We start from the raw sequence: 26,403 nt of genomic DNA, 5'->3' as shown, positions 1-26,403 counted from the left end.
GGAGCAAGTGGTGGTTACACCTTCTTCTGGAAAGGCAAACCTGAAGAAGAACGCCACCTCCATGGGGTAGGCTTCGCCATAAAAAATGAGATAGTTGAACATCTCAGAGACTAACCTTGTGGAATAAATGAATGCTTCATGACTCTACGGCTCCCCCTAGCCCGGAACCAGTGTGCTACAGTCATCAGTTCATATGCCCCAACACTGGAAGCCACAGACGAGACCAAAGAGGAATTCTACTCCAGCCTCGAACAATCCCTGTCCCGAGTCCCAATGGGTGACAAGCTGATCCTCCTTGGCGAATTCAACGCCAAAGTTGGAAAGGGCACAGACCTCTGGGGAGGTGTGATCGGCAGAGAGGGAGTAGGGAAAGCCAACTCCAACGGTACCCTCCTCCTGACGAAATGCTTAGAACATGGCCTTGTCGTAACCAACACCTTGTTCCGTCAGAGAGATAAGTACAAGGCTTCATGGCAACACCCTCGCTTCAAGCACTGGCATCTGCTGGACTATGTCATCGTCTGAGTGAGGGACTGCAAGGACGTCCGCATCACCCGCGCATGACAGAGGCTGACGACTGCTGGACAGATCACCGCCTAATCTACTCTGTCATCTCCATCAACGTAGCCCCAAAACAGCGGCGGTAACAGAAGCAATGCCGCAGGAAAATCAACGCTGGAGCACTCAAAGACCATGCTAAGAAAGCCCTATTCAGCCTGCACCTCACAACCAACCTGACGACTCCCAGTGATTCAGAGACACAGAGTGTCTACAGCGCCTGGTCTGCACTCAAGGCCTTCATAATCAGCATCTGTGAAGAGACGCTCGGTCACTCGACCAGGAAATACCAAGACTGGTTCAATGAGAACGACCAGGAGACCCAGGGGCTAATAAGCCGCAAGCACAAGGCATTCCTGATCTAGAAACAGCAACAGAACTCGAGAGCAAGAAAGCAGCTCTACAGATGCCTGAAGGCCGAGGTCCGACAAAAAACTCACGACCTAAAGAACAGATGGTGGGTGGAGAAAGCGCAGGAGATCCAGCAGCTAGCCGACAAACAGGACATGTGTAAATTCTTTAGTGCAGTCAAGACCACCTACGGCCCAAGCACCCAAGGTCCTACCCCACTGCAGGCCAAGAACGGAGAGGTACTCATCAAGGACAGAGAGGCAGTCAGTGCCCGCAGGAAGGAGCACTTCGAAGATCTCCTTAACTGAGACTCTGTCTTTGACACGAGTGTCCTCAACTTCATCCCGCAGCATGATACCCGCCGCCACCTCAGCACAACCCCAGCCCGGCATGACGTTGAAAAGGCCAACTGAAGAACAACAAGGCCTCAGGAGCAGATGGAATCCCAGCCGAGGCGCTAAAACATGGCGGAGAAGCATTATTGGCATGAATACATGAACTCATTTCTCTTATTTGGAAGGAGATGCCAGGGGATCTCAGAGACGCCGTAATCGTGACCATCTTCAAGAAAGGTGACAAGTCCGATTGCGCTAATTACAGAGGAGTCTCCCTGCTGTCTGCCACAGGGAAAGTCATTGCAAGAATCCTCCTCAATCGTCTTCTCCCAGTGGCTGAAGAGCTCCTATCAGAATCGCAATGCGGATTCCGCCCACTAAGGGGCACAATGGACATGATCTTCACCGCGCATCAACTACAAGAGAAATGCAGGGAACAGCACCAACCGCTGTACATGGCCTTCTTTAACCTCACAAAGGCCTTCGACACCATCAACCGTGAGGGATTATGGGGTGTCCTCCTCAAATTTGGCTGCCCTCAAAAGTTTGTCACCATCCTCCGCCTGCTTCATGACGACATGCAAGCTGTGACCCTGACCAACAGATCCACCACAGACCCAATTCATGTACAGACCGGGGTCAAGTAAGGCTGTGTCATCACACCAACACTCTTCTCGATCTTCCTGACTGCAATGCTCCATCTCACCCTCAGTAAACTCCCTGCTGGAGTGGAGCTAATCTACAGAACAAATGGGAAACTGTTCAACCTCCGTCACCTCCAGTCCAGATCCAAGGTCGTCCCATCCTCTGTCATTGAATTACAGTATGCAGACGACGCTTGCGTCTGCGCACACTCTGAGGCCGAACTCCAAACCATCGTCAACACATTCACCGAAGCATACAAGAGCATGGGCCTTACACTAAACATCCGTAAGGTAAAGGTCCTCTACCAACCTGCCCCCACCACACAGCACTGCTCCCCGATTATCAAAATCCATGATGAGGCCTTGGACAACGTGGACCACTTTCCATACCTTGGGAGCCTACTGTCAACAAGGGCAGACGTTGATGACGAAGTCCAACACCGCCTTCAGTGTGCCAGTGCAGCCTTCGGTCGCCTGAGGAAGAGAGTGTTTGAAGACCTAGACATCAAACCCAGCACCAAGCTCATGATCTACAGAGCAGTAGTGATACCCGCCCTCCTGTATGTTTCAGAGACATGGACCATGTACAGCAGGCACTTCCAAGCACTGGAGAGGTACCACCAAAGCTGCCTCCGCAAGATCCTGCAAATCCATTGGCAGGATAGGCGCACCAAGGTCAGTGTTCTGGCTCAGGCCAACATCCCCAGCATTGAAGCTTTGACCACGCTTGATCAGCTCCGATGGATGGGCCACATCGTCTGCATGCCCGATACGAGACTCCCAAAACAAGCATTCTACTCGGAGCTCCGACACGGCAAGAGAGCCCCAGGTGGGCAGAGGAAACACTTCAAGGACACCCTTAAAGCCTCCTTGAAAAAGTGTAACATCCCCACCGACACCTGGGAATCCCTAACCCAAGACCGCACAAAGTGGAGGAGAAGCATCTGGGAAGGCGCCGAACACTTCGAGTCTCTTTGCCGGGAGCAAGCGGAAGCCAAGCGCAAACAGCGGAAGGAGCGCACGTCAACCCAAGCACCCCACTTACCCGCCCCTTCAACCACCATCTACCCCACCTGTGACAGAGACTGTAGGTCCCGCATTGGACTCACCAGTCACCTGAGAACTCATTTTTAGTGTAGAAGCAAGTCATCCTTGATCCCAAGGGACTGCCTAATAAGAAGACTCACCAATAACCTGCTCAACGATGCTCAGTTTAGGTTCCACCAGGACCACTCGGCTCCAGGCCTCACTACAGTCTTGGTCGAAACATGGACAAAAGGGCTGAATTCCAGAGGTGAGGTGAGAGTGACTGCCATTGACATCAAGGCAGCATTTGACTGAGTGTGGCATCAAGGAGCCCTAGTAAAATTGAAGTCAATGGGAATCAGGGGAAAAACTCTCCAGTGGCTGGAGTCATACCTAGCGCAAAGGAAGATGGTTGTGGTTGTTGGAGGTCAATCATCTCAGCCCCAGGACATCGCTGCAGGAGTTCCTCAGAGCAGTTTCCTAGGCCCAACCATCTTCAGCTGCTTCTTCAATGACCTTCCCTCCATCATAAGTTCAGAAGTGGGGATGTTCACTGATGATTGTACAGTGTTCAGTTCCAGTCGCAACTCCTCAAATAATGAAGCAGTCTATGCTCGCATGCAGCAAGACCTGGACGACATTCAGGCTTGGGTTGATAAGTGGCAAGTAACATTCGTGCCACACAAGTGCCAGGCAATGACTATCTCCAACAAGAGAGCGTCTAACCTCGCCCCTTGATATTCAACGGCATTACCATCGCCGAATCCCCCAACATCAACATCCTGGGGGTCACCATTGACCAGAAACTTTACTGGACCAGGCACATAAATACTGTGGCTATAAGAGCAGGTCAGAGGCTGGGTATTCTGTGGCGAGTGTCTCACCTCCTGACTCCCCAAAGCCTTACCACCATCTACAAGGCACAAGTCAGGAGGGTGACGGAATACTCTCCACTTGCCTGGATGAGTGCAGCTCCAACTTCAAGATGCTTGACACCATCCAGGACAAAGCAGCCTGCTTGTTTGGCACCCCATCCACCACCTTAAACATTCACTCCCTCCACCACCGGCGCACAGTGGCTGCAGTGTGTACCATCTACAAGCAACACTTCAGCAACTCGTCAAGGCTTCTTCGACAGCACCTCCCAAACCCACAACCTCTAACTCCTAGAAGGACAAGGGCAGCAGGCGTATGGTGGTCCCAGCACTGATTCTTGTGGAACACCACTACCTACCTTCTGCCACTGTGAATAGCTACCCTTTACATGTTCTGTCCCCCTTCTTAAATATCAGTACTACGTTAGCTATCCACCAGTCCTCTGGCAGTATACCTTTTTCGAACAAATTATTAAATATGCATAGTAATGCCTCTGTTATCTCTTCCCTAGATTCTTTTAAAATGCATCGCACCAGGGGTTTTATCCTCTTTGAGTTTGATTAATCTATTTAATATATCCCCTTTAAAAAAATTTAAATACACTTATCTCATTACTAATCTCATCATCCAATGTCATGTCCATCTGTTCTATCTCCCTTGTAAATACTGAAGCAAAATAATTATTTAATATATCTGCCATCTTTCTATCGTTACCTGTGGTACTATCCTGACTCTCCCTTAATGGCCCTATTCCCATCCCAACCTTCCTTTTTTATTGATGTGCCTATAAAATATTTTACTATTTTGTTTTGTGTTCCTTGATAATTTAATTTCAGTTTTTCTTTGCCTCCCTAATTGTTTTTTTGACTTCTCTCCTAATCTTTTCGTATTCTCTCTTATCATGCACTCCCCTGCTGTGTGTATTTAACGTATGCCTCTTTCCTTACCCTCAATTGTTCACTTATGGCTTTATTCATCCATGGAGTCTCATTATTGTATCGTTTGTTCTTTCCTTTTAGTGGAATATATTTTTCCTGCACATTTTAAATGTTTCCCATTCCTGTTCTACATTGTTGTTTGCCAATCATGTTGCCCATTTTTTCCCCCAGGTTCTATTCTCAGCCCCTCAAAATCAGCTTTTCTCCAATCTATTAACCTGGTTTTCATCTTACTTATGTCCTTCTCAATTATCATCTTAATGCACATTATATTATGGCCACTATTGCCTGTATATTCCCCTACCTTTACTTCTCTTATCTGCTCTGGTTCATTCCCCATTACTAGATCCAATATCGAATTCTCCCTTGTTGGGCTTTTTACATATTGGGTTAGAAAGGAGTCTTGTACACATTGTAGGAACTCCATTCCCTTATCCCCTTTACCTACCACTTCTGTCCAATTAATATCAGGGTAGTTGAAATCCCCCATGATTATTATTCTATGTTTTTTACTCATTTCCCTAATTTGTCTGCATATTTCTTCCTCCACATCCCTTCCACTATTAGGTGGTCTGTAGACTATGCCTATTAATGTGATTGATCCTTTGTTATCTTTTATCTCTATCCATATGGATTCTATTTTTGTCTTGCTGATATCTGTGTCACTTTTTTCTACTGCTATTATGTTATCCCTAATAAGTACAGCTACTGCACCTCCCCTTTTTCCCTCCCTATCTTTTCTAAATATGTTATACCCTGCAATGTTTAATTTCCAGTCTTGCTTTTTCTGTGGCCATGTCTCAGTAACCCCTACTGTGTCTGGTTCCTCACAACGCATGATTGCCTCCAGCTCCCCTGTTTTATTACAGACACTGTGTGCATTGCTGTACAGACAGTTTAACTCATTTTTAATAAGATTTCCTCCCACTTTATGTTTAACCATCGTTTTAGACTTCTGTTCTATAACTCTATTTACTCTCTTGCCATTAATGTCCTCCCTTACTTTATTCTTTCCTGTGCTCTCTTTTCCTGTTTTGTTTATATTTAGGCTGGTTATGTTTCTTGTAGATCCCTCCCCCATCTTACTAGTTTAAAGCCTTTGCCACTTCCCTATTTACCCTTTCCGCTAGGACACGCGTCCCATCCCGGTACAGGTGAAGCCCATCCCATCGGTATAGCTCCTTCCTCTCCCAAAACTGGTGCCAGTGTCCCATGAAAAGGAACCCCTCTTTCCCACAACAGCCCTTTAGCCACGTGTTAATTCTCCTGATCTGTCTGCTTCTATGTCAATTTACACGCGGCTCGGACAATAATCCAGAGATTATTACCCTCGAGGTCCTGCTTTTTAATTTAGATCCTAACTCCTGATACTCTTTCAACAGGACCTCCTCCCTGTTCCTACCTATGTCGTTTGTTCCGACATGGACCACGACAATTAGGGATGGGCAATAAATGCTGGCCTTGCCAGCAACGCCCACATCTCAGGTACAAATGAAAAAAAAGCAGGCCAGCAGCATCTGAAAAGAGGCCAGACCCCCAGATACAGACACTCCTTCACCTGGGCAGATTTATGTTTTGGAATTCTCTGCCCCAAAGTGCTGTGGATGCTGTGTCATTGAGTATATTCGAGACGGAGATAGACTTTTGGACTCCAGAGAAATTAAGGGATATGGGGATAGAGCAGGAAAGTGGAGTTGAGGTCGAAGATCAGCCATAATCTTATTGAATGGCAGAGCAGCCTCGAGGGGCCGTATGGCCTACTCCTGCTCCTAAATCTTATGTTCTTATGTTCTGACAAAGGATGGGCACTTGGTTCTCCTTCCAAATGCCAATGGAACTGTTATTCATCACCAGCAACTGTTGCCTTTAAGAAAATGGGAATGATAGTTAAGTTCATGTGCACTAAGTACTTTAAACATGTTTAAAGGCAGGATTATAGTGGAGTGCATGATGATCCAAAGGGGCCATTGATAGCTTTGGAATGGGCCAAGGTCATGTCCTAGTCTCCTGGGAACCCTTCAAACATTTCAGGATGCCCTCTCCCCAATACTCCCGTACCGTGCGACTGCCCTCCCTGCTCCCAGATCCAGGAATACCTAGCTCACAGTGCTCACTACCCCATGAGCCTTCCTCTGAATACTCCCAAAGCCCTGAAGTACCCCTATATGTGCACATAGACACCACGGAAAGCAAAATTATGCCAGCTGACTGGCAAATGTAACTTCTCTCTTCGAAAAAGAGACAAGCCTGAAAATTATAGGCCAATTAGTTTTACTTTCTTTGTTGGTAAATTACTAGAGTCGAAATACAGGTTGAAATCCGTAAGCACTTGGAGAAATAGCAGTTATCAGGGCCAGTCAGCACAGATTTCTAAGTCAGATCATGCTTCACCAACTTTGTAGAATTTTTTGAAAAAGTAACATTAAAACAATAAAGTCAATGCAATAGATGTGTTTTATATGGATTTTCAAAATTTTTGATAAAGTACCACGTGAGAGACTTATGGAAAGATAATGGCACACGGAATTATGGGGAAATATAAACACATGGATAGAAAGATGGTTAGAGGACAGAAAGCAAAGAGTATGGTTTAAAGGACTGGAAAGACTGTTGGACTGTTCCAGAGGGTTGTGTGTTTGGGCTGTTTTTATTTACGATATACATAAATCTTAATTTAAGAATTGTGGGAACGATATTGAAGTGGGCTGGTGATACCAGATCGAGGAGGCGGGAGGTATGGCAGGTGTGAAGAGGGTTGTGAAAAACTGTAGGACGTAGATAGATTAGCAATGTAGAAACATTTTGAACAATGGGGAAAAGAAATACACCTTAAATAAAAATGTTATATTGTAGAGGGACTTCGTTGTGTAGAGGGTTACAAGATTTTAGTGTCAGACAAAATGGTAGTTCATTACATATAGAGGCAGGTGGTGTCGACCAAGCAAAGAAGGATTCATCTACTTTGAGTTAAGTGGCCTTGGGCTATGGATAAAACTGTGACTGAAACATTGCCTAAGAAGTATTGATTCTACTGTTTGTACAACCTTCCTGTACACAAAATTCACATTTGCTTACATAACAACAGTGACTCAAATTCAAAACAAATTCATTGACTATAAAGCATTTCAGGACATCCTGAGGACATGAAAGTTGCTAGAATACTAGGGGGTCGATTTTCATTGACCCGTGGAGTTGGGATTGGAAGCGTGTGGGGGGTTAAAGTCCTGAATTCGGGGGGTCCCAACACCATCCCGCCCCCAACCCGCCTCCATGTAAGTTTCAAAGGAGGTGGGTACCCGACCCGCCTACCCGAGGCGGGAAGGGATTAGTGCCAATTAATTGCCTGTTAACAGGCAGTTTTTAGCCTAATCCCTATTTTTAAGCTTGAACTGTGGGATTCCCGATGGCTCCAAACCACGCCAAGTTAGAGGAGGCGGGCCGTCGGGTTGAAGGACTTGGAGGGGTCGAGATGTCGGTGTTCAGTTGAGTGATGAGTGCAAAGGTAAGTGTGTTTGGTGTGTCTAAAGTGTGAAAGAAGTTTAAATTACCTGTACTTACCTTTTCAGCCTTCCTTCCTCTAGGTTTCAGGAGTCCATCATCTCACCAGCACAGAAAGCAGAATGGCTGCGAACTGTCAAAAGTGACAGCCTGCAGCTTTCTGTGCCGGTAAGATTTCTAACTGAGTCTGTGGAGAAGGACTCAGGTTAGAAGTAAGACTGTCAGTGTTTGACAGCTTCAAACAGCTGTGAAACGCTGATATTTCATCTGTCAAAAGGTCTTGACAGATGAAATTTCAGTCTGTGACGTCACCTGTTGCCGGGTGGCCCTTAATTGGCCTGCTGAGCCCGCTGGGCGGACTCAACAAGGCCAATCAAGTTAAAATCGCGTGGATTGGCTGCATCCCTATGGAGGCGGGACTACAACCCCGAAAGTTGTAGTCCCGCCTCCTTCCCGACTTCTGAATGAAAATCACCCCCTAGTTCTTTCTTTATGACCTTGTTTTCAGTATAGCATGCTATCTTGCTAGAATTCCCACAGGCTAACAATTACAACTTTGAAGACACCTTTGTACTTCAGTGGCTGTAAAGCACTTGGGGCATCTGGTCGTGGTGAAAGGCACTATATAAATGCAAGTCTTTTTTTGTGTTACTTGAGTGACAACTGAGTGTAACTAAATTAGCCTTTGTTTTACGTCACTTGAAATGGGATTTATATTATGGTAGCCTAAGCTATTTAAAGTTAAGCTCAATTTGCTTGTCTGCCTGGATAAAGTTGCTGGAAGTTCATAGGTGATTTACAAAATTAAGAGAGAGACTAGAAAAAAGTACGCAGGAGATAAGAGAGAGCCTAAGAATGTACAGTGTTAACAGCACGAGTCTCCAAGTGCTAAGTAAGTACCATATAATGGAGAAAGCTAAATTATATGACAGTTTAGGTAAAATAGGAATAAAAAAGATCGCTAAAGATGACAAGTCGTTGAAGGCACGTCCCAGAAATGAACCCAGTGTATCACCGAGTAGAACAGCACTGTTTCCGATGCCTCAACCAGCTTGTTTTTGTGAATAGTGCCATAGGATCTTTTACGTCCACCTGAGAGAGCAGACGGGGCCTCGGTTTAACGCCTCACCCGAAAGTTGGCACTTCCGACAGTGCAGCGCTCCCTCAGTACTGCACCGGGAGTGTCAGCCTAGATTTTTTGTGCTCAAGTCTCAGGGGTGGGACTTGAACCCACAACCTGTTGACTCAGAGTTGAGAGTGTTACCCACTGAGCCACAGTCGACACAGGTTCCATAATATAAATGGGATATACGGGACACAGAAGGTGGTGATTCTTTGGAATTCTCTACCTCAGAGGGCGGTGGAGGCTCAGTCATTGGGTATATTCATAACAGAAGTCGATAGATTTCTGACTAGTAAGGGCATCAAGGGATATGGCAATAGGGCCGGTGAATGGAGTTGAGGCAGAAGATCAGCCATGATCTCATTGAATGGCGGAGCAGGCTCGAAGGGCCGAATGGCCTACTCCTGCTCCTATTTCTTATGTTCTTATGTTCTTAATACTGGAGGCCTACCAGTGATACACTGAATATAGACTTTGAAATTAAACTCACCAGGACTGTACTGTATTAATGAACTTTGAACATAATTCTGATACAGTATATTGCTGCTAATGCTGAGGTATTGTGAAGCTGCACTTCAGTACTGTTACACTTGTAATTTAGATTCTGTCCATGGTTATCAAGAATGAACTTATCTTTAATGTAATACTTAATCATGTGATGATGTTGACCGTATCATTGCAATTGTGGTTTAATAACTAGTGTTGGTAATGCATCTCTATGTCTGCTTTGGTGTTTGTCTCTGGCAAGCAAGAGTTACATTGCACTTTACTTCGTGTTGTACTATGGTTCTGCTGTTGATTGACATTCCCCTCCAAGCTCCGAATTCAGCAAAGTATTTTAAAAACTTACCTTGTTGGTTTTAGGTCTGGTTTTCCCGAGTGTAGCCAGCTGCCTCGTGGCAAACCAATCTACAGTGGGGGCCTCAAACATTCGTTAGGCCCCATACTTGCATATACAGGAAACTTTGTGCTATCCAGCACCGATGGGTCTAAGCTGTTGCCGTCCCATCAAAACTGCCAGACAAACCAGCGCTAATGTTGAAACATACGGAGATTTTGAGCTCCGTATCTGGCAACAAACCCTGTTGCACAGCTTCTAAACAGTCGGCCGTACCTTGCAAGCGTCTCTGTAGCTTAGCAACAGCTTCAGCGAGACCTTGCAGAGCTTGACTGTTGAGAAAAAAGCAACGAAAAGAAAAAAAACCTAACGAAACGGCTCCTGATTTTTGCCGGTGGCTCGAGCTTGCCGGACATTTAGCCTCCGGATAACACAAAGTTTCCTGTACAAAGGTTTCAGGCGTGGGCATTGCACACCGATTTCTTTGGCCTTTACTAATACGGCAGGCGTAAAGTTAAGAAACTTAAAAAAAAGTGTTAATTTCAGGTTTGCCTTTTCCCCAATCTTTATTTTGCTCTAACATTTTTATAAAGTTAGAATGTTAAGAGCTTACCCACTTCCTTGTTCGCTGTTTGAGAATTCTGTGACATTGGCTGCTTAGACAGCTAGTTGACGTCACAGCAGCTCGCACTATGGGATTCCCACTATACTACATAGATTTGAATTACACGTCGGAAAACCCGAACTTTGACACAGAGATCGTGAGATCTTTGTACGAAGCTGACTTCAGGGCCAGCGGCAAACGTCTTTGCTTCGCCGCTGACTGCAAATTCCGGGCCACTATTTTTGGAATACTAATGCATTGATACTATTTTTGTTCAGAACAAAAGTTTATAATAAAAAGCTACATAGGCCAAGATATGAATAAAATAAATTGTTTATTTTTCTGCAGTCTTTAGAAATACTTAACCACATTTAGAAAATTAATTACAACATTGTATTAATACTTCATGACATGCTGATATGATGTAGTTAAAGTTATTTTCAGATTCTACATGATCTGATGGTGCAGCACATGACTTCACTAAAGCACTGCATTAGAGCATATAGGGCACGGGCTTGCAGCCATATTTCTGCAAATGGAGAATTCATGATCGTCCCATGGACAGGATAGCTGAGTGACTCATTTTTCTGCAAAATGGGAGAAAGTGAAATTTGATTCTTCTTCTGTATACTCTTGAGTAAATCTACCACCTGAGGGGGTGGGTAAATAGGTAATTAAATCCTTCAGTTTCTAATGTTTGTGCCACTTAATGTTGCGCTTCCTCTAGGTGAGCTGGCGAGAGGGTATTCAGCCATGAGCAGTAACTGCAAGTAACCAGAGAGCGAGTAATCGCAAATATGGAGGGCAGATATTAATTTGTTGTAGGGGCACAATGGTGTGAAATAAGCACATTAACAGTTGGATGGGGACCTTTTTTGGGCAGGGGGAAATGTCAGCAGAGTATCTAAATGTGTGTTTCTGATATACTGGCGTGTCACTTCAGATGCCGACATGTACTTGTGTACATTTACCACATTGTATATGCAACCTGCCATTTTGAAAAGTTGTGGTCTAACTTTTTAAACCTCTATATTGCATGGATTGGTCTTGGCAATGTGAAAGTGACTGCCTTCCCTTTTTCCTCATTGTCTAGTCCTATACATCCATCCAACTATACCGGGTACAAGATACAACCCAGATAACCACTTTTCCAACCTATTTGAAAGCTGGCAAGATGAATGTGGTAGTCTTTTATAAGTTTTGATAAAAATACTTTTATTTAGATATCCAGTAGCACAAACTATAAAAAAGACATTCTTACCCATTTCAGTAACTTGAAACAGTAATGACCATTTTTATACAGTATAGTATACACCATCTTCGTACAATTTGATACAACAAAGACTACAATAGCAAATAAGAATCCCCACATCCATACAATAGAGTGCCAAATATTTACAGATCAAAATACAGTACCAGAATCCTAGTTCTGTGACATGATATTTATACCTTTTCCAAATGACCAGTAGTAAAGAATATTAAATACAGTAGTAACCAGCCAATGCAAACACAGGTCTCATACTGAAAGTTCAAGACCAGATGTGTGCCAACTCAGAGGTTGCCAGTATAAGAGAATTTAAAAACTGCTGTACATGTATTTTGCCAACAGGAAATATCCTCCCTTAACTTCAGCCTCAGAAAAGCACCCATTTTTGAAACAATGTGAAATTTACATCCTCAGATGATCCATTCTTTGAGACTACTTGGTGCCAAATTCTAAATGGTGTAGCTTATCTCCAGGAAAGAACTCAAGTGCTCCAAACTTGTTCCACTTAAGATACTAAATGCAATCTGAGATAACAGCAATATTATAGCCCCCCTCTGGTTAAGGGGTTGTACTGTATAACACTCTCAAATGCAATTCTCTTATTTGGGCAACTGAAAAATTGAGAGAATTTTCATAATTTCTTGCAAATTGCAGGCTGTTGCAAATAAATATTGGTACTCTGTTGCTAAATTGTTAAAAAATGACTTATTCCTCTCCCCCACCCATCCCAGCAACTACTCTTCCTCTTTCCTGTCTACCCCTGGTTCATGTTGGCAATCTTTACCTCCCCCAGCTTGTGCAGTCACCGGTTTCTTGCTGCCTCCCCCAAGTTCACGGAGCCAGTTTTCCCCACCATCTCCAATCCAAGCTTCTATCTGACGCTGCTGCTCCAGGAGAATTGAACTATGCTGCCTGTTAAGCTCGAGAATTATGGATCCCATTAAATTATCAGTGATTGGGGATTTCTGCCTACAGTGTGTAGCATCAGGCAGAAGCTGGGAATACTGGGAAGAAGCAAATTGGGGAGTGGAGCAGGACATTTTCTGTGGGCCAGCATTGTATTCACTGGTTCCACAATAAAAGCATGGCTGCTCTCTTATAAGATCTAAAACAAAAGCATTTTGTTGGATAAATGTGAGATTCTACTATTTAACCTGTAGGTTTACATATTACTGAGCTATCTGCAACTTTTCAAACGTATTTATCAAAAAAATTAACAACAATTCGCCATTTTCAGGGCTAATGGATTGCATTTTAGGAACAATTAATATCAACAAGATTAAAATTGCAAAATATGTGGTCCTGAACACAATAGGAACTCTGGTCCAATTCAATATTTTTCACTCTTCCTGTGATTAATCTGGAATTATATCTTAAGATGCAAATACTTTCAGTGATTTGGTTTGTTGCTTAATTGATTAAAAAAATCAAGTTCTAATACAAAAAAGCAAAACACTGCAGATGTTGGAAATCTGAAATATAAACAGAAAGTGCTGGAAACACTCAGTAGGTCAGGCAGCATCTGTGGGTCAGAAGCAGAGCTATAACCTATGCTCATTTTTGTACGACTCTGCTGGGAGCATAGGTGAATTTATATGTAATTCTACAGTGACCGTGTGCTCAGGAGCTCATATTAAAAAATAAAACAATCAAATTGCAAAAAAAAGTCAAAGCAGATTTGGAATATATAAAATAAGTTCACAAGGTAATTTGCTTTTTCAAATGGGGCTGCTGTCCCTCTGATTTCTGAGGCTAGGTATGGAAAAAATGTCATTCTGTAGTGAGTGAACACTGGTGGCGGGAGTGATTGAGGGTGAGGGGGAATTTTATGATTGCAGAGGAAAAATAAATGAGAAAAATCAGATTTTTGGACCTGGCCTCAAACAGAAAAGCCTCTATTTCTAATCAGGCGGTCGATCTCCTCTTAGTGAAGTTGTAAATCTTTTCACAATTTCTTTGTAAAGTTATGATTCAGGGGTATACTGCTTTTAAACAGATGCTCAAGGATAAATCTATCACAACTTCTGGTCCTTGAATATTCCATAAATATACCCAATTATTAAGTGATACAGATTTCAATGCTAAAGGCAGAAATAGGAAGTTACACCCAGGCCTGAAAGCAGTAACAGAACAAGGAGCAGTGAATATTTTCCTACATCGCTCTAAAATGTATCATGTAAAAACATTAGAGTAGCGTGCCTTTAATCACCTCACCTTAAGTTATGCGAGATGAGCTCAAGTTCAGTGTCAAATTTGCTAATCAATCCATTATCTCGGATGTTGAACCACTTTTCATAGCTTCAAGGTATTTTCTTAATGTGGAATTTGTCCCTCAACTCCAGTAAACAATGGAATGAATTTGAATATGATACTGCTTGTTACTTCATTTTTCGTCCTAAACTCAAAGTCATTTCTTTTTAAAAATGATTATTGTAGTTGTACTGTATTAGTGATTTTAAAATACTCTCAAACAAATTAAATTTAAACATGGGAATAGCTCCTAAAAGGACTGCTTTGAATTAAATGACAAGAGTTGAGAACATTTTGTTTTTCACTTTTTATATAGTATATTAATATGAATATTATTTATTTGCACCTGGTCACCACCTGGGTTTAATGACAAGATTCTGCTCCCATCCGGAGCTACAAAGCAAATTAAATATCTCCAATCACAAGTTGGACTAATTTAAACCAACTGTCTCAGTGGGGGCACTTCCATTAAGCTGTCAATGTTGCTTATAAAACTTTGAAAGGAACTGATCAACTAATGTGATTTATTAGTTAAGTTAAACAATTTGCATGGGTCACTTTTTTTTGGTTTAGGCACTACATACTGATTAACGTTGAACCGCCGTCCTACTTGAAAACTTTGACATTTGGAGCCAAGATTCTTTGCGCCTAATTTCATTCTAAATGGGTGTCTCAGAAATAAACAAATTCTAGGCATTTAAAAAGTATCTTTATATAGTATCTTTAACGTCGAAAAATGTCCCAAGGTACACCACAGAGACGTGATCAGAAAAAAATGGATGCCGAGCAACATTTCCAGTCATTTTTTTTGGCTGCGCAGCCCATTCAATTTTTTGTGCATGCGTGGTTAGTACCATTGTAAAGCCGGTGAGCGGCCTGCACAGGACCTCCAGACTGCTGTGCAGCCGCGCAGCTTAACAGGCATATTGATGCCAAGCCAAAGAAGGAGGGGTGTCAAAAAGCTTGGTCAAAGAAGTGGGTTTTAAGTGGGGGATGGGGCTTTTAAGGAGGAGAGTGAGGTGGAAAGACGGAGGGATTTTGAGGGAATTCTAGAGTATGGGGCCTAGGTGACCTCTCTGGAGAAAACAGATGTGTTAATGTATCGGGTGTGGACCCTTCATCTAAATTGAGTTGACTTATTTGTTTTCTTCAGAGATGCTGCCTGACCTGCTGAGTGTTTCCAGCATTTTCTGTTTCAGATTTCCAGAATATACAGTTTTTTGCTTTTTGTTTACAGTGAAAATACAGTTTGAATGCTAGTTAGATTTTGAAAATCAGTAAAATAGCTTCATATATCAATAATTCACTGCCTTTGTCATCTTTGGATCCATTACTTTACAGAACTGAGACTTTCTAAATTCCAATTAGTCTTAAATAGATGATCAGTGGTGTAATTTTTTTCACTGTTATGGTACAGAATGCTAGTTCAGTCCTCAAAGGGTTGAATTCAGGTTAAATGTACTGATACTTCTACCCATATATTTGGAATATTTTTTAAAAATCCCTGCTTGTCCTTTATTTAGTATCACCATTGAAAGGTTAAATGGAATTATGTTGTGTAATTTTGTGAAAAGGTTGTGGAAAGAAGTCATTCATAATTGTCATCTTTCTCGAGAGTAAAATTACCCCTTTTTATTTGCTCATTCTCCTAAAAGAATTATATATAAATACATGTACATAACTCACTTAATGATGGGGAAATTATGGCAGTTAAATGTCCAGAGCCTAAGTAAATTGTAACATTGCGAAACTTTGAACAGTTCTATTTTGTTTACAGGATAACAAATTAATACAGTCTCATTCACTAACAACCGATACACAGAATCTCCAGGTTTTTAAATATTAAAATGCAGAAGTCTTGAATCTTATCAGGAAATCTGAACGGACTTGGCACAAAAATGTTCTGACTCAAGTAAGGTTCGCAATTTTGTTTTAAAAAAATGCCAAGGGCATGCTAAGCAGAATAGGAAGGAGAAGGGCAAGGCTTAGTGGCATTCATGTCATTTAACACTTCAATTAGTGTTACTAAACTACTGAGATAGAAGCAGCGATTTAAAAAAACCGATTCAAATGCACAGGTAGAAGAATCGCATTTGACTTGCATTAAACCCTTTGAGAACCAAATTAGTATTCTGTACAATAATAGTGAAACAGTGAAACCATCTGTTAGTTTATTTATGGCTAACTGGAGTTTAGAGATGCTCTCAGTTCTATAAATGTCTGATGTGACTTTTAGTATTCACCATTGTTTTTGGAAACATATTACAGAAGTTTCAGGATAGAAGAGTACATTTAGCAATCTGAAAAGAATAGTCAGTATTTGAACCCGAAGAAAGCCGAGGTAGTGCTCCACTATTTAGAAGATTATTTACATATAATAACGATGAAAAATATGATTGGCCTGTCTAGTAGTTTTATTACTCTGGTTAGAAGTCTTTGACAGTTGTAGGGGGAAGATTTCCTCTATGCAGTATGTGCAACAAAATCATAAACCCGATTAGAAAGAAAGAACTTGCATTTATATAGCACCTTTTACAATCTCAGGACCTCCCAATGCACTTCACAGTCAATGAAGTAGTTTGGAAGTGCATTCATTGTTGTAATGTGTGGAAACATCATAGCCACTTTGTGCACAGCAAGGTTCAATAAACAGCAATGAAATACATGACCAGATAATCTGTTTTGGTGGTGCTGGTTGAGAGCTAAACGTTGGCCAGGATATTGAGAAATTCCCTGCTCTTCTTCAATTAATGCCATGGGATGTTTTACATATGCCCGAGAGGGCAGATGGGGCCTCCAACAGGGCAACACTCCCTCATTACTGCACTGAAATGTCAGCCTAGATTATGTGCTCAATCTCTGGCCTGGGACTTGAACCACAACCTTCTGACTTGGAGGCAAGAGTGCTACCTCTGAGCCAAGGCCGACGCTATAAACCCAACCTAAAGAACAGGTTTACCATGTCATTATACATTGTGCACAGAGAAACTCTTCCCCAATGGTTGGATTTATGGACTGTCCATGGTGTACTTCACGTCAAGACTTTACAGATTACAGAACTCAAACACACCTCCAATCCCTATGAATGTAGACATGCAAGAGAAATCAACATAAATACTACACACTTTCAGTTCTCCAAAGACAAAGGGGCAAAGATGAGACCTTTACAATATATATTGCACATATTAATACAGCAAGTTACAATCCAAATTTTATACAGTTGAGCTAACATTAGCCACTTCAGATTGCCATTGTTTTAAAGTTAGCCTGATTTATTTATTCCATTGTTCAATAAAAAAAATCTATAGAATATGTGGGTGTACTATCCTCAAATATGAAACAACATTGAAAAACTTGAAATTGGTTCTAACGCTTAACATAGGGGCATGCAGACTCATGAGCCAGTTCTGCCATGGTATTAGAGCATGGCTAATCTGTACCTCAACTCTATAGGCTGGATTTTATCAATGGAGGTGAGTAGAAGGCGGGACTCCCACTTTTGGGGTTGTAGTCCCGCCTCCATCGAGTTGTGGCCAACCCACTCGATTTTCCCCTGATTGACCTTGGCTCAGCAGGCCAATTAAGGGCCACCTGGCAACAGGTGACGTCACAGATTGACATTTCATCTCTCAAGGGCTTTTGACAGATGAAATATCAGCGTTTGACAGCTCTTTGAAGCTGTCAAACACTGACTGACAATCTGTACTCCAAGTTAATTCCTTCCTCTCAGGCTGATTTAGAGATCTCTCCAGAACAGAAAGCTGAATGCTGCAACTTTTGACAGCTCGCGGCCATTCTGCTTTCTGTGCCAGTGAGATGAGGGACTCCCGAGATCTGAAGGAAGGAAGCCTGCATTAGTAAGTAAAGGTAAGTAAAACTTATTTAAACACTTTACACTCACCAAACACACTTACCTCTGCACTCATGCACCCATCACTCACCTGAACACTGGACATCTCAAACCCTCCAAGTCCTTCAGCCCGACGGTCCGCCTCGCTAACTTGGCGTGGTTTGAAGCCGTCGGGCAGCCCACACTTCAGGGATAAAAATAGGGATTAGGCTAAAAACTGCCTGTTAACTACCTGTTAACAGGCAGTTAATTGGCACTAATCCCCTTCCTGCCTCGGGGAGGCAGCTCCCAGCACAGGTCGGGTACCCGCCTCCTGGGAAACGGGCATGGAGGCGGGTTGGGTTCGTGCCCCCCGATTTAGCGATTTTAACACCCCACACCCCTCCATTCCCGCCTCCACGGCCCTGGGAAATTCTAGCCCTATGTATCTGCCTCTTCTCCATATTGCTAGGCAACCATACCTAACAAAAATCTATCAATATCAGTCTTGAAAATTTCAATTGACCCAGCATTCACAGCGTTTTGAGAGGGCGGTCCAGACTTCTATGTAGATGAAACAAGCACAAGGGACCCAAAATTCCTGGGGGTCCACTCCACCAACACAAGTTCCATGGAACAGAATCTCTGTCTGCCCTAGCCCCAAGCCATGGGGACGGGGCAACCTTGCATGTCCAGGGCTGGCCACATGCATCAGCATGGGCACATCAACAGCACCCTCTTGAAATAAGCAATAGATTTTCAGAATGTTGTTCTGCTGGTGAGGGGGGGGGGGGGTACACCGAGGCCCAAAGGAACATGCCCTTTTCGGTTTAGAGCCATTAGGCTCTTGGGGAAGATAAATGATCCCCTCAGAGATCAAGTAGCTTCCCTTAATAAAGATTTTGCACATGTATTCTGCTAAGACCTACAGAGGATGCAAAATGCAGAATTCTGGGGTAGCTTAGGAACTCCCCCAGACTTTACTTGGATGGGTAGGCAGAGGATCTGCCCTGGCTCTTCCCCCACTGCAAAATGGTGAAACTGAAAACACGGGCGGAATCCTGGTGGAGTCGAGTTCTGCCCCATTTGCCAATCCCCGTGGGTTGATGTACCCCAGTTCTGCCGAGGGCCCGATTGGAATTTTGGGCCCAAAATATATAGTGAAAGTTAGGTTACTTTCACACACACTCTTGATGATCAACACAAATCTGCTTCCCTCTCAGTTACTAATCATTTTCAATGAATCTTATAGAGTGCTGAAGGGTTCAACACTAAATTAACAATTATAAATCAGGTTGACAGCTCCCTGGAGCAGCATGTTAGTTCCTAAATATTTAGTGCCATGGAGAGTTTGGATACATGTCTGCAATTCCCTATATGGTGAGCTCAGGTCAGAGGCGAGATGCTTCTTTGTCTCTTGCCCTCCACCTCAAACAAGTAAAAAAGTAAACAGTGAGCTGTACATTTCAGGCTATTGTTGCACATCTCCTTGTGGCCATTTTAAAAGTGGTTTATGCATAAGTCTGGCAGTATGTTAGTCTCATGTCTGACCTCCTGGTTGCTTGAAGAGGAAAGGGGGAAGTAGTACAAAAATGTTTAAATATAATAAAATCAATATTATTTTTTCCAGAAAGACTGAATATTTTGTGGTTTTTCACTTTTCTCTGATAATCGTCATTAAAAGCTTTACAGACATTAAAAAATACCAAGATGATGAAATACCCTGGATGTGCTGAATGGCATTTTGTGGTTTCATTTTTTTTTTGGTGTGTACTTCTTATCCAGAATTGAAAGGAATATCATTGAATAATACAATCCAGACAATAAAAATTGCCTTGTGCAACAATTAGAATTGCAATTTAAATGAGAACTTAAACTTAAAAAACACTCTTTCCAGAAAATAAAGAGTGTAAAAATAGAAGAATTTTTCAAAACCAACACATGAACCTGTCTTTGCTCTTTACAGACGCTGTCAGATCTGCTGTGTATTCCCACTATTTTGTGTGTTTGTCAGATTTCCAGCATTTGCAATTTTTTTCTTTTTCATAGAATCATAAAATGATACAGCACAGAAGGAGGCCATTCAGCCCATCGTGCCTGTGCCGGCTCTTTGAACGAGCTCTCCAATTAATCCCACTCCCTTGCTCTTTCCCCACAGCGCTGCAAATTCAAGTATTCCCTTTTGAAAGTTACTATTGTATCTGCTTCCACCGCCCTTTCAGGCAGTGGATTCCAGATCATAATAACTCGCTGCGTAATTTTTTTTTTCTTATGTCGCCTGTGGTTCTTTTGCCAATTACCTTAAATCGTTATCTTCTGGTTACTGACCCATTTTGTCACTGGAAACAGTTTCTTATTTACTCTATCAAAACCCTTCATGATTTTGAGAACCTCTAACAAATCTCCCCTTAACCTTCTTTGCTCTAAGGAGCACAATCCCAGCTTCTCTAGTCTCTCCACATAACTGAAGTCCCTCATCCCTGGTACCATTCTAGTAAATCTCCTCTGCACCCTCTCCAAGGCCTAGACATCCTTCCTAAAGTGTGGCACCCAGAATTGGCCACAGTACTCCAGCTGGGGCCTAACCAGTGTTTTATATTTTAATCTTAACTATTTTTTAAATTTCTATGCATCAGGCTGCAGGTGTGCACCAAGATAGATTCTGGTTTGCTTGCAGGTTGCCCAATAGCATTATAATACACAAGTACACTAAAAAAAATAGCAAATTCTTTGTGACAGAACCAAAAAGTTTGCATTTACTGGAGGTTTTAGCAATCCCAAGGACCAGATCAACAAATCTGTTTGTCCTATATGCACAATTTACAAACTGTAATTACTATTGGTGAGAATAGCTATTTTGTCCTGTATTTTAAGAGATGCTAGCCTATTTAAATTAAATGGATTGGCGCCTCTATTAAAATATAATTCAGAGAATTATCATACAGATGAGTTAAATGTTCAGCTGCCGTCAGTAACAGTAATTTCCAGCAACTTGTCACTTGATCTTTCATTTACTCTGAATCCAAGCTTCACAATCTACATAGTTAAAAACAATCTTGTGCAGACTGTACACTTCCTCCTTTCACATACTTCATCAGCGATGAAGTATGTTCATCCCCATCTTATATGTATGTGTGTATACACGCACAAAGTTATATTCATCAACTGACCATAGGCAATGCCACAGGCAATTTACTAATGTGGGAGAAAAAGATACATATATTCCTAGTATGGGGAACTTCCTTTCTCTCCGATAACTACTGGAGGTGAGGATTGCCATCGTGATTGTCCAAGTGCAAGAGAAAGTCTTTTGGTTTAATCACTGCACACACAATCTCTGCTCGTCACAATAGCTTTTTCTTTAAATAATAAGGCTCTTTATTTGATAGTAGTTATACGTGTGTAAAAAAGAATTGAACTGGAGTGGGTATCTGATTGACACTTTCTTTCCATCATGTTAGCTGGCCTTTCAAAGCAGCAATCAGGATGGTGAATGGCAGATCTACAATCCCAATTTGTACCTCAATCTGAATTTTTACTTAGTGACAAAAGAAGATATCAAATGTTTCCCATTGATAACTCGTCAATAATGAAAACACATTGGTATATGTCGCACTTATTACTATTATATATATTGCATTTTAAAGAAAACAGTACCATATTTCATAGGATATCAAAGATATCAAAAGTTTGATATTTCATTTATAGCAAGTGTAGTGGTAAAAAATCTTTGTACTTCTCAATCTCCATTAATAATTGTGTATCGATGTCATACAATGGAAACATTTAGATATTGCAATCTGCAATGGCTATTCAGTAGACAGGGCACATAAGGAAAGGTCATAGGCCTATATCCTAGACCATCACACTTACAATATAATCATGGAAACAGTTCTCTATTGCAGGGTACGGTGTGGGACAGAAAAAAGGATATGCAACACCAACAGCACAAATGGAAGATGACCAGATATCCAATGTGTGTTGGCCCTGTCGGTCTTGTAATTTGAATTTGTGTTCTCATAAAGAAACACAGAATTGTGGCTGGCAGCAATCCTTCCAAGGGCTCTTCAACTGATTTTCAGCCAAAATATCCCCCACCCCCCAAACTGCATTTCAAATGGGCCAACTTCCCTTTATAACACAATAAATTAAACTTTAACCCATGTTGCTTTAGAATAAAAATTACCGAATATATTTAGCACAAATGAAACTCTCCCTCTTTCTGTCATCATGTTTCTTGTGTAAATTAGCACTTTTAACCCCCCCCCCATATTTCAGTGCATTGAACTCTTCACAATCGAATCCACTGGGAAAACTAAGTTCCTGCACCTATCAGTAGCTCAAAGATCAGCTTCAAAAGGCATCAAGAGGATTCTAAGCTATTCCCACTGTGCTTTATGAACTTTGTCTCATAAAAAAAATTCTTGCATTTGGCTGAAACATAAGTTATCATAAATAGAACTAAACTAATGGGAACAGAAATGTTTGTACACTGGTCCAGTTCCTTGTAATATTAACTAGGAAAATATTTGACTGCAGCAGTGTGGCCCCTTTAAATTCAGGGAGAAGCAATCATTAGTAATTGTCCTTTTCTTTCCAGTTTGTTACCCATTGCTTCTTCTGGGTCTTCTTCTTTGTAAAGCCTTCTGTGATAAAGTAGCGTTCTTCTTTGCGGATCTTCACAGCATGATACTTTGGCATACTCCTGTAGTATCTTGTTCTCTTGAAGAAGCCACACTGCTCAAGGAAGAAAGGTCACAAAAAAGCTTATTAGGCATTTCTTAAGAGTGGAATTTGTGTGTGATGTTGTGACTGACCAATACAACTACTGTTTTGTGTGTGTGTCAACTGTGGATAACTAATGTCATTTTTAGGAGATCAAAAAATAAGATGACGGGCTTCTTAACATTCAGTTGGTAAAAACAGTATAGCAAAGCCATGTAGACCAGATTTGATTCACAGTCTTTGTGTGCTGAGCTCACTGGTCTCAGCTGCAATGGCAGTAGGGGCAACTTGTGTTTATATAGCACCTTCGATGTAGCAAAATGTGCCAAGACACTTGATCTGCAGAGGGGTGGGTGGGAGGGAGGGGGTGCTGTGGATATCAATCAGGAATTAGGAGAGGCGTGGTTGAAGAGGAGGAGGATTTTGAAGGTGGAAATAGATATAACAAGATTGAGGGTGTTAGGAAGAGAATTCCAGAGTGCAGGGGCATGATCGCTGATGATTTAGCCAGAAATGGTGAGTGAGGGGTACGTACAGTGATCCAGATTCAGAGCAGTGTAGGAGTGTGATCTGGGGCATAGGGATAGGGAAGGCTTCAGAGAGATGGTGGGGCAATGCCATGGAGGAAAGAGGATAATTGTGAAATCATTGCACTGGGAAATGGAGAGGCAGTGGAAATTTGTGAGGCCGAGTAATAATCAATAAGCAGAACCTGTATGGAACAGAATGCAGGTTCTGGATGAGTTGAGGAGGATAAGATGATGTAATGTATCATGGTCAGAGTCAGAATGGATGACTTTCTTAACTTGTTAAAGATCATCTAAGTTTTGATGGAAAGTAGACTGTAGGGATCCGAACAGCAAGTGGTAGGAGAGGTGAGAATGATGCACTTGAGGACCTTGTTAACAAACAACTAAGAGGCAGGCTAGTACAGGTAGACTATCCTTTATCCGAAAACCTCGGGACCAGCCGAGTTTCGGATAAAGGAGAATTTCGGATTTCGGAAGGTGGGTCGGCGGGGGGTCGTGCGCACGACTTACCCTTTATCCGAACTTCCGAAACCGGAACCCTCTAAAAACCGAAGGTTTTTTTGTTCAGCGTAAGTCGTACGCACGACTTACGCTGAACGAAAAAACCTTCGGTTTTTAGAGGGTTTCGGTTTTCGGAAGTCCGGATAAAGGGTAGTCTACCTGTAGTTGGATAGATATGTTATCTAAGCTGGGGTGATGACAGCAGGGAAAGACAAAGGCCCCGATATTTACTGGAGCATGCTTTTGGAGCAGGATGGGGAGGAGTTGTGGACAGGAAACCTGGAAATATGGGTTTCCTCGATCGCCCTGCGGTTTTAACTACCGGACGTGCTTGGATTTCTTATTCCAGGTTTCCCACCTGACAGCCAGCCAAGGCTATATCCAAGAGCAGGTAGTTTTGGTGATGGTTGGGGGGGGGTGGAGAGATCGCGGGGGGGGGCAGGGAGATCGTGGGAGGTGTTGGGGGTGGTTTACAGGGTAAGCTTGTTGGGCCTGGAGGAAACACTCCTGCTTCTCCTGGCCCACAAGCAGTGCTGTAAAGGTACTTACCTTATGGATCCAGCCCTTTCACCTGCTGTGTTTCCTGAGGCCAGGGAAACCCAGCTGAGATGAGTTAAAAATAGAAACCTTGTTAAAATGGAGGCCCAAGCCTCCTAAAAAGGTGTCAACCACCGACCCGCCTCCCGAGAATGGATTGGCCATTTGCCTCCCCCACTCCCGTTAAAACTGGAAGTGGGTTGGTTCGAGGTGGCTTGGGTTCGGGTTTGAAATTTTCAATATTTTAACTTCCCACCCGACCCAAACCCACCCATTTTGGGGGGTTTAAATTACCCCCAATGCATCTGGAAAGCAGTTAACAGCATCAGTGAGCAATGGCCAAGGAGAGGTGATTGAGTCATCAGAAGCTGGGTTAGGAGTTTTCAAGGGAGCAGTTGGTAGGTCTCGTGGAGCAGAAAAGTCTGATAAAGATAGGGAGAAATTGAGCAGAAACTATAGAATATTGCAGGGTCAAGGCTGGGAAATGGAAGGATTTGGGGGAAGAGGAGGAGAGGAGGCTAAGGTAGTGACCACGTCCAATTTGAAGACAAGGGATCCATGTGCTCAAAATGGAGTCCACCCCAATTTCCATCCATTTAAATGAATGGACAGAAAATTGAGCAGGCTCTGTTAAGGGCATGTGCTCTTCCCTGCCTGATTTTCCTGTATTCATTGCACTCAAATGGTCCAGGTGCACAAACAGGAAAATCTGCCCTAATGGGGAAAAAGGGACAAAATAGTAAATTTTACCTGTTAAAGTATGTACCTGTAGTGGATGTGACAATGGATTTAGTAAAGCTGAGTAATTAAGATGGAATAAATATTTAGTAAGATTTTTCTGTGTGTAGTTAAGATGGAATAAATATTATGTAGTAATATCTGCAGCATGATGGTGTTGGAATGGCCCCATGTTAGTTGACGGATTTCAAATTTTAAAATGCTCATTGTGTGCTAAAGGCCGGCACAGCCGCTGTTGGTCATTCACTCATCCAGTTATATGTAGGAAGGCAAAGAGAAAGCGAGAGGTTAGTAACTGCTAACATCCACAATGAAAAGCTTTCCAAGAAAAATCACTGCAATCAAAAGGAGAAATCAGACAATATGTTTAGTCTACAAAAAGATCTATCAGCAGGAGGGAAAAAAATTAGTAAATTAGAGAAGAAACCAGATAAACCAGGAAGCTGTTAGAAAGAATTCAAGACGATTAATCCACTCCACACAGAAAAAAGGCAAGGAAAACAAGAGTTGCGCATGAAGCAGAATAAAGTAGTCCTTTCTCCTAAAGCTTCTTTTGGGCACAGGAAAAAGTGTAGTGACATTTAGTACATAGTAGGTTAGCATTGTGGTGGTTGTCAAATCTCATGGCTTCACAAAAAGTAATACAAACCTAGTAAAGGTGTTAAGGAATTGATCAAAGCAGTCACAGTCTTAAAAGTGAGCATCGCCATCATAATTCATTTTTAAAAATCAAATTGTTGCAGAATTTCCATGAACATAACCACTTTTTCCATTTTAAGAAAATTGTTTAAGCAGTAAAAGATAGAAACTACTGTTAGTGATATTACAAGACACATGTTTAGCGTCTGGTCGATACCGAGCGAGCTAATCTGAGTCCCAGTGCCAAGAAGGACACTACAATTGAAGTATCAGCCAGAGCTCCCACTCACTATCGGATGACCACGGTTGGAAAATCTAAGGCTGTGAATTTAATTGAGGCAGCAGGATGGGGACGGGACAGCTGGTTTCTGGGTTCCAGTCGCGTTCCCAGCTGCATTTGTTCTGCAGATGTGATATTCCCTTGATTGCCCTTGTTAAGCCCGCCCAGCGGGCTTACCGGCCAATTAACAGGAAGCGGGCCTGATGACGTCATTTGGTAACGCATCATCGGCCGGTTTCCTTAAAGGGACCACGTCCACATGGAGTTAATGTTTGACAGCATTGAGGTGCTGCAAACAGTGACAATCACTGCACAA

General features: G+C 42.5%; 1 protein-coding gene across 1 annotated transcript in view; it reads right to left on the bottom strand.

The window, feature by feature from the left end:
* Positions 1 to 11,106: 11,106 nt before the first annotated feature.
* Positions 11,107 to 26,403, bottom strand: part of itga3b (integrin, alpha 3b) — a 213,534-nt gene continuing 198,237 nt past the window's right edge. The window contains exon 26 of the mRNA XM_085966312.1: positions 11,107 to 22,874. The gene's annotated coding sequence lies outside the window, so the exon portion shown is untranslated. The remainder of the gene's footprint in view (positions 22,875 to 26,403) is intronic.

The sequence above is a fragment of the Somniosus microcephalus genome, chromosome 24, assembly GCF_052327205.1.
Source record: "Somniosus microcephalus isolate GS21.2 chromosome 24, FLI_Smic_1.0, whole genome shotgun sequence".
Classification (NCBI taxonomy): domain Eukaryota; kingdom Metazoa; phylum Chordata; class Chondrichthyes; order Squaliformes; family Somniosidae; genus Somniosus; species Somniosus microcephalus.
The sequence above is the reverse complement of the archived record's forward strand: the minus strand, read 5'-3'. Positions and strand labels throughout refer to the sequence as shown.